Raw genomic sequence first — 12197 nt, forward strand, 5'->3', positions numbered from 1 at the left:
AACTGTTACCTACAGGAGCTAAACTTAGCACTAATGCATGAAATGAGATGAAGAGATCCTTTTAAACCCCCTCCCAAGTGTTAGATAACATGGACTGCTCGGGGAGGGGGAGAAGGGACTGCAGAGTGCTGTGAACAGCAGCTCTAATGGTCTATTGTACTTATTTCTCTGGGAAGAGGGAGATTAAAACCCAAAAATGCCATCGGTTGCACAGCACTCAGTCTGTGATCTCCTTGGGGCTGGACAGACCAAGCCTGGCCTTCCCCTGCCCTCAGGACAGGCTTGGGGAAGGTTTGAGAGCAGTTTTATAGCTGAGAACACGTGCTTTTAATTGCTTTTATTGCTGCTTTGCCAGGTGAATGACGTTCACGTTGCTGAGCGTTCTGGATGCCCAGTTGGGATATTGGTTCTCCCACCTCCACAATTCCCTTCCCAACCTGTGGTTCAGCTGCCAAGGATATTCTGTACAACTCAAAGCATGAGAGAACCCACCTTGTTTCAGGTACTGAGGGTTTCAATGAGCTGACAAATGTCCAGATTTTCTAACCAGGAGCCCAGAGCTGGAGAGCAGGAGCTGAGAGGGAGACAAGTCCAGGGAACTCCAGCAGGGTGAGCGGCTCCAAAATCCAGGCTTGTCATTCCTGCTGAAGGTGGCAGATCATCTGAGGGCTCAGTGGAGTTTGACTTCAGACTCCAGACTGGGTAAAGATCTTACACATTCATAAAGGCCTCAGTCCAGCCACGTTCATTTTCTGTGCCTCAGACAGAAATGAGGAAGAGCTGAGGTCATCTGGGGGCTCTCCAGTGGGAATTCTGCCCTGGGAGAAGCAGGGATGGGAAGAACTGGGAGAGTGGGGGAGCTGGGACTGCCCCAGGCACAGGTTTGGGGAAAGGGGCTTTTTTTTAGGAGATTTTGGAGAATGTACTTTAGCAAGGTATGTTTTACCCCTTCTCTAGCCCCGTTTAAAGCTGGTTGTGTGTTTGAAGGCAACTTCCCAACTTCCACAGGCAGCTCTCCCTACAAAAACTGTGACAGTGAATTAAGTGGCAGGAGTGTATATGAAAAAAATTTACTTCTCCTCGTAGGAGCATGAGGAGGTTTGTCAGCTCCTCTCCATTAGAACCCCAAGGCACTCAGAGCTGGAGATGAAAAGTGAAGATGAGATGAAAGGATGGAAATTACCATGCAGGTAACTCAGGGATGGAACACTGTCACCATGGAGATCCCCCAGCCAGGCACTGCTGGGAAACACCAGGGTCAGAACTGCCATCATATTTCTCTGGGTGTATTAAAGCTGCCTGGGGAATGATGCTCCCTGGATCTGGAGTGGGTTTGGATGACTAACAGTAATATGTTGGATCAGGGGGGTTGATATTGTGATTTTTAATCCAGGGATTATTCAAGGTGGACAAGCAGGGGGTGGCTGTCACTGGGCTGGGCTGGAGTTCAGGTGTTCTGGGGTTTGTGGCTGCTGAGAAAACTCTGGCTTTGACTGATGACCAAAGCAGGAGAACATTTGCTGTGGCTCCCTCTCCATTCCCTGTGTTTTCAGGTTTCTATCCACTGATTTCCCTGGTTTTCAGACTTGGGAAGCATCTCTGCACTGCAGCACCTGTGCCAAAGGTCTGCAGGCCCAGCCTTAACTTTCCCCTCTGTTTTTGTAGTGGACATGTGGAATCAAACAAAGATTTTACACAAGGAACACAATGAGATGTGGCTTTTTAGCTTGGCTTTATAATCTCCCACCAGTGCACTGAGGAGCTGCTTTTCCTCCTGCTCCCAAAAACGTGTCTCAGGGTTGGAGCAGAAAGGTGGCTGTGGCTGTAGCTGTTTTGAAATGAAATCAAAATATGTCTTTCATCCTCCTGTGTCCCTAAAACAATTTATCCTGCTGTAATTATTAGCATTCTCATTAAGAACAGTTTAGCCGAAAAGCGAGACACAAAGACAGCAGTGACTTCATCAAATCCAGATAAAGCAGGTTCCTAATTCACTTCTCTGCTTTGAAATAAATCCTCAGAGCATCAATTACTGTATCTGTTGTAAAGCAATTACTCTTCAGCCTCCATTGCTCCCCTTTACACATTTTGATTTAATTGTGATTTTTGCTTTAAACTACAGGGTCAGGAATTTCACAGTTCCTCAGGAAGAACTAAAGCAGACAACAACAACAACAAAAAATCCCTGTAAAAGCAGAAATTACTTTCTTTTGTAATCAGGTTGATTAGACTCATGTATAATCATACACAGCAGGAGGGAAGATTAACATTTCACTAATTCCTAGTGGTCATTACTGCAAGGAAATTTAATCTGCAGAGTTCACAGGGATTGCAGTTGCATGCTGGTAAAGCTCATTTAAAACACAGAGCAAGACCAGCACAACTTTGTATTCTGGAATCCGGTTTTGCTCAGAACTATTTTGGCCTGCAGGCAACACACACATAGACCAGGATCTTCTGCTTAATTGAGAAATAGATTTGTATTGATCAGCCCACTTAACAAGCACATCCAGAGCTGCTCCTGCTCTCGCTGCTCGGTGGGGACTGCAGGCAGGCCCTGGTGGGTTAAGCTCCTTGATAAAATATTGGTATTTTTACAGCAAATGCATTTTTCTGTGTGGGGGCTGGATTAGTGCAGAGCACCAAGAGAGTCAGTTCTCATATTCAGATCAATTCAGAGAATTCTGCTGAAGTCGGACAAATTATTAATTTCTTTCTCTGGAAACAAAAAGTACATAATTATTCTGATCAGATTCCGCTTCACTAACCTGGATTTTCCCCCATATTGAAGTGCCCAGCAGCCTCCAGTGTGAAAGTTCTGGTCCTCTGCTACTCCTGCACCTCTGATCTCTGCCCTCCTCCCTTCTGGTTCCTCCCAGCAGGAGCCTTTCCATGGACACCCAGGGGTGCAGCTCAGGGTGCTGCTTCCCCACCTTGTAAAGGGGGAAACAAAATTCAAATAAACCTCCTTCTATTGCAGGAGTTGCTTCCACCTGATTTTCGAGCTCTGGGTGCAGAACAACAGCCACGAAACACGTAGCATGAATCAAGTGAAGTGCAGCTGAACTGGGTTAATAGTGGTGTAGATGATGGTTTAAAAATTGAGAACAGCTAAAAATAGGACTGCACTGATGTTAATGCTATGTTAGCCTGATAGAGGGACTGATTTCAGAAAGAATTTCTGCCTGGAAAGGGTGGTCAGGCCTTGGCAGGGGCTGCCCAGGGAGGTTTGGAGTGCCCAGCCCTGGAGGTGTCCAAGGCAGGTCTGGCCGTGGCACTCAGTGCTCTGGGCTGGGGACAGAGTGGGGATGGGGCACAGGGGGGATCCATGGGCTGGGAGGGCTTGTCCAACCTCAGGGATCCTGGGATTGTGTGATTTTTGTAAGTCACTCTTCAATCAGTGTCTGGCTCAACCCTTCTCTTCAGAAAGGGCTCAGTGTCCTGGTTTGGTTGTGGCCAAAACACCATGTGATGCCCTCAGATAACTGGGTGTGCACACAACTTGGTCCTCACTGCCATCCACAATTCCAAGATGTCCTTGGGATTCAAGCAACGGAGTCACCAAGCAGAGCTGGAGGATTTGCTGCCAGGAGGTGCCAGAGAGACACTGGGAGGGAATTTGCATCCCCCACAAAACCAGGTGGTTCAAACCTGAGATGAGGGTGGAATGGCCTGAACGGGCAAGGGAAGGGCTCCCTCCCTCCTGGCATCCCAAATCCATGCCTGAAGTCTGGAATGGCCCATCTTTGGCTTCCAAAAGATGGGCTCTGGGGGAGAGCACAAAAGCCAACGGAGAAGTGGCACTAACAGAGGTGACAAACTGAGCAAGTGAAGCATGAGGCAAGTTGGGCCATCACTGTGCCCAGTAACAACCCCTGAATCACCAGAGATCTGCTCCCTGATGATGCCACCGTGAAAAGATGGCCCTGAGCTGGCTCAGACCAAATTTTGGCTGACGCTGATCAGTTTATAGGGGAGGAAATTTATGGCTGCGACCGAAATGAAACAGTGCTTTGGACAAGGAGAAATGGATTGCAGGTGCAAACAAGCATGAAATGAAAATCTCCTAATGAGTTTCCATTAGCAGCTAAATACATAATCGAATAATTTTTAGCCAACACAGAGCAATGAGAAAATCAATTTATTCCTCCTAAGTACCACTAAATGGATTGATGCTCCAGCAAAGCTAAGGCTGGTTTTGTTAAGTGAGAGCTGAGCTTTTGGATTCAGCTCACAACAGCAGAAGATGGGTTTGCTTTTGAGTATGAGTGGAACATATTTTCCTTGCAAACCTTAAATAACATAAGGTAATATGTATATATAGTTATATATATATGTCAGTTAATGTGGAGTATTTCCATCTGAAGGCTGGAGGTTAAAATATTTCAGGAAGATGGACCAGCACTGGCACATCTTCATTGACTCAGGAATATCCAATAGTGAACTAAGCCTTGTTCTTCATTGCTCTTGAAGCAACAGTGTCCTAAAATTTCCTTCCTCTTTCCTGAAAACCAGCCTCTAACCTGAGTTCTCTCTGCCTGGCCTTTCACACCTTATTCAGTTATGGTAAATCTTTTCCTGGAGGCCCTGGCACAGGTTGGAGCAGCCTGGGGTAGTGGAAGGTGTCCCTACCCAGGGCATGGGGTGGCACTGGATGGGCTTTAAGGTCCCTCCCAACCCAAACCATTCTGGGATTCTGGGGTTTGTGTAAATATAAAAGACACCTGAAAATACCTTGTTTTCATAAGAACCTGTAAGAAAATACCCGTGAACTTTAGACCCAAATGGGATGTGAATTGCTTGGAATTTTAACTCAAAAATTAACTCCTTTTGTCTAAGAAAATGCCCACATTTTGGACCCATCTAATGGCAATTTCCAGCTGGCTTTGCATCGAAGCTCAGTGTGCTCTACAGCAGGGAAATGAGAGAAATCAGTTTGTCTCTGTCCTTCTGCAGGACTGTGAATGCTGGAGAAACCTGCAGATATCCACAAGCTCTCCCCAGATGCACCTTCAGGGATGGGATGAGCAGGAAAGTGAGGACAGGGAAGAAACCAGAAAGCCCAAATAGGAGTTTCCAAGTAAGTGTTGGCAAAGTGTTGGAACACACACCCTCTGCACAGCCTCTCCAGCTGCACCACTCTGCTCAGTGCAGGGCCAGCTGAAGTGTATCTTCCTTCCCATCTTCCTCTAAAACTCTAAATGAGAACCAAATAAAAATTTTAGAACCTTCCATAGCCCCTGCCATAACCCTGTGTATCAGCAGCATCCTTTATCTCCCCCCCTGGCTGGAAAGCTCCCACTTTCATTGCCTGAATCACCAGATTCATTCATCAAACATGACAAATGCCTCCAAAACACTAAATCACAGCCCTCCATCTCAATGGGCTACACAATCACTGTCAGGCCACCAATAAATCTGAGAATATCTGTGTTCCACACTCGGATATCTCCAGCTCCCACCAGGGCTGAGAAACTGCAGCAGCAAAGCTGAGCCCTAAGTCAAGTTAAATTCAAGAATTTTGCAGGCCCTCAAAAAAATTTGATCAACTCGTGAATTTTTGTGAGGGTGGTTTATTTTTGGGGAAAAAAAAAAAAAAAAGTGTGTTTTTTTTCTACCCACAGGAGTGATTCATGGAGTAAGAGAATTTTTGTCCCCGAGAATAAGGTTATATCTCGGTAAGTACAAAAATATAGAAGGGAAAAGCAATTTCCTGCTCTCCTGGGGAGCTGCCAGGTGTGTGGCCCTGCTCCCTGAGGCATCCCAGGGTGGCACTGGGAGGGCATGGCAATATCCCTGCAGCTTCCAGAGGGGCAGGGATGCTGCTGGATGGGCCCCTGCCCCCAGAAGGCAGTGCCAGGAGGCCACTGCAGCTCAGATTTTGGGATGGCTCCAGAGAAGGAGAAGTTGGGCTGTGGACACGTGAGGAAAACACCCCGAGGGTCCCATCTATCAACGGGGCTGGGAGAGCCACGTCCTCCTCCTGCAGGGAAAGCAGGCACTGCCAGGGAATTGAGAACCTGGATTAATGAGCTGCTCAGTCCTGCTCTCCAGGGCTGGCTGAGGAGAGTCAAGTGGTGCTACCTCAGCTGACCTGGAGCTCATCCTGGCCCAGCCTGCAGGGAACTGGGTTTACTTGCATGGAGCTGGTTCTGCATGGTCAGGGTTTAAACAGATGTTTAAATCATGGAATCACAGCTGGTTTGGGTTGGAAGGGACATTAAATATTATCTATTTCCACCCCCTGCCATGGGCAGGGACACCTTCCACCAGCCCAGGGTGCTCCAAGCCCCGTCCAACCTGGCCTTGGACACTCCCAGGGATGGGGCAGCCACAGCTTCTCTGGGCACCCTGTGCCAGGGCCTGCCCACCCTCCCAGGGAAGGATTCCTTCCCAATATCCCATCTATCCCTGCCCTCTGGCAGTTTAAAGCTGTTACCCCCCATTCTATCACTACAGGTCCTTGTCCAAAGTCCCTCTCCAGCTTTCTTTTCTCATTTTAAAACAAATTTTATAGAAGATGCAGGAATATAAACGTTTCCTGTTCAATGCTTAGAACCCAAATTCAGAAGGCTTGTGTCTGTGTGTGGGATTGCAACGTGGGCATGTAGGAAATCTTTGTTTTCAGTTCACACATGACCCTTGATTCTTTTTAAAGGAGAGTGTTTGTATGCAGATATTTTTATACACATTGTCCCCAAGCAAGGATCCTCTCCCTGCTCTGCAGCATTTTCTTAGATCTTTGCTGAGGTCAAAAAGGAGACTTGCCTGGGATTTTCACTGTGGTTTTGCCCCCCAGTTCCCTCTGAAGCTTGAGTGTGTGATTTTACTGTAAAAAAAAAAAAAAAAGCTGATTTTGCAAGAATGCAAACCCTGTGCTGGCAGCAGTGGGAGTTGTGTATCTGCAGGGATTAAAGGACAGACCCACTGGTGTCACTGCAAGGGATCAGCCTGGGAACTGGGAATGGGTGTGACCAACAATGTAGCTCTGCCTTCTAAATAAGGGGCATCTTGGAGTGACCAAAACCCCCAGCCCTGCTGACATTTGGCCTCTGGACTCCTGAAGTTGCTTCTCCTTCCACATCCCTCCAGGTGAGCTGACATTCCAGAGGGCCCCCCTGCCAGAAGGGCCGTCTCAGGCGCTGTGGGGAGGAGGATCCATCAACCTGCCATGGCTGTAGGTAACTCCCACTGCTGTTCTTCCCCAGCCCCACCTGACTGACTCCAGTGATAAATCCAACGTGCCCTGTAAACATTTATTTCCTTGACAAGCCCTGTTTGCTGTTAGAAAAATGTCCCAAACCTGGGACCTGTTATGGGAAGTGACAGGTAAAAAAATTCAGTGTGTGCAGGCTCACTGTGCCCAGGATGGACAATTATAGCCCTGAACAGTCAGGAAACAACGTGTTACAAACTCCCAGCACCTCATTACTCTGCAGGAGCCACGGGGGATGCACCTGGGGACAGGGAAGGCAGTTCTTCTCAGCCCCTTGTCATAGTCAGCGTTAACAGGGCTCGAGATTAAACCACCTGAAATATTTGTCAGTGGTAAGAACTCGAAGTGATGATTCTTGCAGCCTAGTGGCCCCCCCCAGACCAATTTTTTAACCCACTGTTTGATGCAGTTTTACCTGCCAAGCTGAAGAGAGAGATGTCAGGAAGTTAAACCTGAGCATGAGGCTGCTTTGATGTGAAAAGCAGCCAGAGCTGGGCAAGGGGGGGATTTTCCCAGCTGAGAATTACAAGAGAACATCGTGTTTTAGAGGCAGATTCGGAGGGAAGGGTGTAAACCAGGCATTGCAGGAGGCATCAGCACGAAGGCTGAGCATCCTCAACATCCCAGGGAATGCTGCTCCAGGGCTCTGCTTTTAGACTTGGAGCTTTGCTGCACTTCTTTGGGTGCTGAGGGTCTCTGGTTGTGCCCACAGAGCAGAGGAACCTCCCCAGGAGCCACGAGCTGCAGCTGCAGCGTCAGCAGCTCTGGCACCCCGGGCAGGTTGGCACCCCCAAACACCCTCAGAGGCTTCTGCTCCCCCAAAACACAGGCAGGGGGGGGCTGGCAGGCTCTCCCCTCCTCCCTGTTTGCTGGCAGGAACTCAGGAGTACAACACATGGACCATGTGGGCATGGGGCTGCTCCAGCCCTGCTGGAACACAAACACACGTCTGTGGTGCCTCAGCAGCAGTTTCCACATAAAGAATATTTCAGAAGGAGCAGGAAAATGCTTTGTGCAATGACAAATATCCAGCAGGACTTGGGCTGGTGGAATGTAAAGAACCAAGTGACCAAATCAGCTTTCTCTCCTGGGGAGAGCTCTTGGGTGAGCTGCCTTTGCAGAGCCCTGTCCTGCCTTTCCTCAGCTGCCTGGACCTGCTGCCCTGCCCTGCCACGCTCCATTTATCCAAATAATGGGCTCTGGAAGAAAAATGCCCTTTTCCCAAGGCTGAGAAATGGCTGGATCAGGGAGAGCAGCACTCTGGAAGTTTTCCTGGGAGGTCTCTGTCTCCAGGGCTGCTCAGGAGTTCCCCCAGCTCAGCCCTGCACATCCCACCACGGCCTTTGCATGTGCAAACCTAAGCTATTATCTTCATGAAAATCAAATCTAGATTGTAACAAAGCAGCTTTATTGTTGGCAGCTAACCAGTTTTCTTAAAATATAGAATTATGTTTAAATTAGTTATGTGAAATGCTCACACTTTGTGCTCTGACTTTTCCCAGGGGAAAGTGTCACTAAAAGGGGGTGACTTTAATGGCCAAAGCACAATTCAAACCCAGCCATCCTTGATGTGATACAGCTTTTCAACTGGGCAAACCACTCTGCCTTGCAGGAGCTTCAACCACAGCTTTATTCCTTTAAATGGAACGATTTTTGAATCAAAAGCATTAATAATCAGCCACTGTCACTCACCTGTTCTCCCTGCTGGTGCCATGAGGAATCTGCTCCTTTTACCTCTAGGAAGATGCAGGACCAGAGCATTCACTGGACATCCCCTTTTGCTTGAAGGTTTGGGAAAAAAACACATCTTGGAGGCTTTAAAGGACTGTAGGAACTAACTGGGCTGGATAAAAAATACTGAGTCACTGAAATAAGTTTTTCAAATGTTTAGGCAACAAAACTTTTTTTGGAGGGTGGAACAACCCCAAAATACATTTTAATGCCTTTTTCCTTTCATTTCTTTGGCCACAAAGTGAAAAGAAAATTACGATTATTTGGCAAAGACCATGAAACTGGTCCCACCTGCACCAGCAGTTCAGAATTTACTCCCAGCTTAACGAGCTCTGGGGTGTTTAGATTCAACAAAAGGGAAAAATCTCTTATAAGCTTTTTTTTTTATTATTTTTTTTTTTAAATCCTGCTCCCTCTTTTCTTGAAGGCTGGAAGGCAGCTAAAATGCAATTCTCAGCAGAAGGATGTAATTGGGAGAAAATGTAATAGATGGGCCGTGTTTCTCTTTGAAGTTGCCATTGATCAGTGCTGCTGAGAAGGGTTTTCTAATCCATAAGTCAGAAACATGAAGGAATTGTCACTTTATTCTTGGAGGGGGTGTGTGATTCACCTCCTACAAAAACAGACTCTGGACTCCTGAGTGGTTTTTATGCAGGTTTTTCTTGCAAGATGGTGTAAAATGGGGGAAGAGTCAGGCTCCCAGCTGGAGTGTTTTCTGTAATACAGATTTTCCTCACATTAAGGAAAACAGCGGTGGTTTTGGGACTCCTTTTTTTTCTGGCTGGGTTTGGTGTAAGAAAACTCCATCTAATACCTTCTGCTCCAAGAATGTGCTCTCAGCCAGCTGAGCAGTAATTAGGAGATGATTCCCCCTCCTCTCAAGGCAGCTGGTGTTGAAAAACCAACCCTTTCACAAGGAGGGGGAAACCATCTGGGTGATCTCTTCGGGAAGAGAGGAGTTTGGAGCTGCACCTCCATGTCAGAACTTGTTCCCGTAATGAAGGCAGTTATTGGGATGAATTCCCGTGCCCCTAATTGGCACAAGCTGCCAAAGGAGCTGCTGGGAGGATCAGGGAGTTACAGACACCAGGCCAGCTCTGGGACACGGATGCAGAATGTTCCTGGCAGGAGTTTCCAAAGGGAAAGCATTGAGGGCCTGGAGGATCTCCCATAAATCACTGCTGGGTCCATGTAAGTACCTCACATGGGGGAAACCTGGGCACAGAGAGGGCTCCTCCTGGCTTGGAGGAAACTTCTGGTGGCCAGACATAAAACTGGATCTATGACAGGGAAGTTTTCTTATTCTACTGCCCTTCCCTCGTCTCCAGCCTGGAGCAGAAGGGGCTCCCCATCCTGCTCTCCAAAGGGGGAACACTCAAACCCTGGGGGCAGGTACTTGGCTTCCTGGCTCTGTTTTTATAAGAGAGAGAGGGAAAAATTATAGTCCTGAGTGAGGAAATGATGGTGATCCAGAATTCACAATAACAGTAATTAATAAATAATGAGGAGAGCTGTGAAGAGAATGAATTTTTCAAGGACTCTGAAGAACACGTTTAGAGCTGAGGTCTGGAACCTGCAGGCACAGAACTACAACCTTCATCCAGCTGCTCACACACAGCAGGTTGACCCAAAGTTTGGTAATTAGCTGCTTCTAAATTACCTTTTGCAGCTGATCTGGTATTAATGGAGTGATGCTTTCCACTGGTTTGAAGAAAAAGAAGGAAAGCAGTGGTTTCTTCTACCCAACTGTCTTCAAGTAGCAGGTTTTTTTTTTTTAGGGCCAGTGTATTTGTGATGTGTTGTCCTGGTATTTACCCCATCTCTTTGTGCCAATCACGCTGGTTCCCACTCAGGGACTGACTAATAATTCCTCATGACACCCTTTTGGGTGTTTTTGGTGTGTTTTATCAATGTTATTAATTAGCACTGGAATTGTGAGGGAGGTTTCCTGGTTTCAGGCCCTTGCAGGTGGGATGGGGGTGCAGTGGGGGAGGCAGTGGGGTGCCCAGCTGCCCCTGGGCATTCCTGGCTGCAAAGCCTCCTGCTGGAAATCCAGGCTGGGAGCTGGATGTCCAGGGACTTGTGGAGCAGGCTGGACAGAGCAGGGCTGGAAATTGGGTGGGAATTCACAGTGTGGTGAACAGGGAAGATCAGGAGGAACTGGCTGCTCACAAAGTGCCCTGCCAGGCAAAGCCCAATCGATGTGCTGACAAACATCCTGCTGAATCCCAGGGCGTCGCTCAATAGTTCTTAGAATAGGTGGAATTCAGGAGGCAGGGAAGGCATTCCTTTGCATCTGAAGTGATGCAGGGATGGCAGTATTGCTGAACTAATCAGGAGTAGATGGATGAGTTTGGAGCTGCCTCGCTGGGTTTATTTGGTATATATATTTATTTTGTATACATATTTATTTTGTATAGATATTTATTTTGTATCATATTTATTTTGTATCATATTTATTTTGTATACATGCTGCTAAAGCGTGTCCAAAGGGCTGTGACTGAAAAGGGACCTACTTGACATGGAAAACCCCATTTCCCTCCTCCAGAGTGTGTTCTGAAGAGGCAGTACAATATTTTTTTTTCCCAAGTATAAATCCAGGAATTGCCTGGAAACTAGGTTAATGTATTCATGCAGGAAAGTAGTAACACCCCTCCAGCGATTTCCCCTCAAACCCCACGACTCCTCCAGGCCTTGCACAGCATCTCCACCCTTCTGCAGCCTCATAGGGCTTTTCTGGAGCGCTCACTCTTTGTGCCTGTCCATGCAAACCACCAAACTCTGCCTGAAGGTCTCCCTCAGCTCCTCAGGCATCTCCAGCTCTGTTCAGTGTCCTCTGCAGTGACAGCTCAGCCCCAACCACCACCTGCTCCTCTGTGCTAAAGCAGAAGATGGTGTTTGCAGGGCTGCAAAGGTTCCAAAAGGTGATGGCCGAAGTGTTTTAAGGTTTTATATCTTTGCTGGTTAGTGTTCATCAATTGGAAAAATCAGAGGAAAGGAGTGAACACTCCCAGAGATCCTTGGTTTGCTAAAGGAACCTATAAAGTAGGGTGCCCAGAGAAGCTGTGGCTGCCCCAGCCCTGGGAGTGTCCAAGGCCAGGTTGGACGGGGCTTGGAGCACCCTGGGCTGGTGGGAGGTGTCCCTGGCCAGGGCAGGGGTGGCACTGGATGGGCTCTGATTCCATGATTCTCAGTATTTGGACGGTACCGGTGTTTGTTGGGTTGTCAGGAGCGGTTCTGAAGGAGGAGG

General features: G+C 47.7%; 1 protein-coding gene across 7 annotated transcripts in view; it reads left to right on the forward strand.

Annotated features, from left to right (window-relative positions):
- CRBN (cereblon) overlaps positions 1-12197 on the forward strand; it is a 53455-nt gene that overhangs the window by 9702 nt on the left and 31556 nt on the right. For 3 of the 7 annotated variants that reach the window (XM_050313260.1, XM_050313256.1, XM_050313257.1), the window contains exons 2-7: positions 356-502; positions 1087-1190; positions 4957-5080; positions 5625-5678; positions 7093-7177; positions 8719-9004. The exons of 1 other annotated variant lie outside the window; for it this stretch is intronic. The gene's annotated coding sequence lies outside the window, so the exon portion shown is untranslated. The remainder of the gene's footprint in view (positions 1-355; positions 503-1086; positions 1191-4956; positions 5081-5624; positions 5679-7092; positions 7178-8718; positions 9005-12197) is intronic. 3 more of the 7 variants (XM_050313259.1, XM_050313262.1, XM_050313258.1) reach the window with 3 other exon arrangements.

Source organism: Myiozetetes cayanensis, unplaced genomic scaffold, assembly GCF_022539395.1.
Source record: "Myiozetetes cayanensis isolate MyiCay16 unplaced genomic scaffold, myiCay2020 scf18, whole genome shotgun sequence".
Taxonomy (NCBI): domain Eukaryota; kingdom Metazoa; phylum Chordata; class Aves; order Passeriformes; family Tyrannidae; genus Myiozetetes; species Myiozetetes cayanensis.